Raw genomic sequence first — 2,170 nt, forward strand, 5'->3', positions numbered from 1 at the left:
TTGGGCTCGCTAATGGCACTCCTGTGACGCTTGTTTGGTCTCGCTTATGGCGCCCCAGTGATGCTTGTTTGGGCTCGCTAATGGCGCCCCAATGATGCTTGTTTGGGCTCGCTAATGGTGCCCCAGTGACGCTTGTTTGGGCTCGCTAACGGCGCCCCAGTGACGCTTGTTTGGGCTCGCTAACGGCGCCCCAGTGACACTTGTTTGGGCTCGCTAACGGCGCCACAGTGACGCTGTTGGAGGTGGAGTTACACCTCCAGCAGAGAGTTAAACTCGGTGCGCATGTTATTGCAAAATCACTGTAGTGTTTATGGTTCTTGGATTAACCCTTTAAACCATTTCTTTAATCGTAAGGGAAGCTGTAAGATATTTGCTTTCACTAGGAAACAAACTTACGTCCCACAAAATATAGTACAGGCACAGCTCTAAATTTCCACTCGAGTACTAGCCATAGGTTAGGGAAATTTACGTCTTAACGATTAGAAATTCATCCTTAGTAAATACAGCATGAACTATCCAGACTTGCAGCGGGGAGTACATTTTAAGCCTATCTAGTATACTAATACTTGAGCTGTTGAGTCCTGGTACGGGACAGCATTTAATGTATTGCATACCTTTCAGCTTTGCATTTTGCAGGACAGTCACTATTTTAGGATCCATTTTCTTGGTCTATGGCATCGCCAGTTAAGTCACAGTTTGGGAATAGCTGTGTCAGTGTGGAGTCTAAGCAGTGAATTGTCAGGGATTAAAGGGTCACAACAAATTTACCTTTCCTTAATTTTTTTTTTTTCTCCCAGTCTTTCAATCCTTTCTTCTTTTCTCTTTTATTTTTCTTAAAGGTATCCTGTAATCCCCCACATAATAATCTTTTAATCAGGACTATAGGTTCCTTTCCATTATAGTGACCTTGGTCCACCTCCTTTTCCATGTTACAATGTATACTCATTTTAAAGAGCATGCAATTTAATCTATACATTGTGCTAGCCAATGTCTAGATTGGGAGAAAAAATATTTAAAGGGACACTATAGTCACCAGAACAACTAAAGCCTATTGCATTTGTTCTGGTGAGTATAATCATTACCTTCAGGCTTTTTGCAATAAACACTGTCTTATCAGAGAAAATGCAGTGTTTACATTACAGCCTAGTGATAACTCCACTGGCCACTACTCAAATGGCTACTAGATGTTCTTCCTGGGGCAGTGCTGCACAGTGTGACTGACATTCAATGTCTCCACCCTCTGCATAGAGACAATGAACTTTCCTCATAGAGATGCATAGATTCAATACATTTCTATGTGGAGATTCTGATTGGCTAGGCTGTTTGGGTCTGCCCCTGATTTTACTCCTTGACAGTCTCAGCTAATCCTCTGGGACACATTGTGATTGGCTCAGAACAACACTTCTGATGATGTCAGCCAAGCAGACAGATCAGTAGCTGCAGACTTGAACAAAAGTAGGATTTTGCTATATTTAGGGAGCATGTAGGGGCTAGACTGTGCCTTTTGCATTATAGGGTCAGTAATACATTTTGTGTTCATGACCCTATAGTGTTCCTTTAAAAATAGATCTTTCTCTCACTTCTCAGTTAAATCTGTCGCAGAGACTATATGTCAATGATTTGACTGACAAGGGAGAGCAGAAAAAACCCACACACAGGCAGTCCCGCTCTCCGAAGCATAGCAACCACAGCGCCTCTTGGAGAGTAGCCCCCTGCATTTCGGGCACGTCCCCCACGGGCTACATGTAACCTGTAATAATGAAACATTCTAGGGTGCAACATATTGCTTTCAAGGGGGGCGGAGCCTAGCACCCTGAGTGAACGGACGTGCCGAGATCAAGCTCCCGCAACAAACCACAACTTGGAGGGTGAAAACCCCCAAAAACGATGCGCCCGCACCTCGGAGGGCTACATTAATGCTGGGGAAACCCGGGTGTACTCATAGACACCAAAACCAGCCTTCTACCCACCCGGGAACCCGAAATCGCATGTTGAGGCCTGCTGAAGATCGAGCTGAGGTGAGACGGCCGCTCTCCTCGCTCTTTAATTGTCATGGAAATACCTCGACCCTCCTATCCTCCCCCCCCCCCCTTGGGACCGGTGGGGGATATCCCGGTCCCCGCTGGAAGTCCGGAGTAACCTTTACTTAGACCGGACCCCAAGCGCTACA

Source organism: Pelobates fuscus, chromosome 3, assembly GCF_036172605.1.
Source record: "Pelobates fuscus isolate aPelFus1 chromosome 3, aPelFus1.pri, whole genome shotgun sequence".
In the NCBI taxonomy this organism is placed as follows: Eukaryota; Metazoa; Chordata; class Amphibia; order Anura; family Pelobatidae; genus Pelobates; species Pelobates fuscus.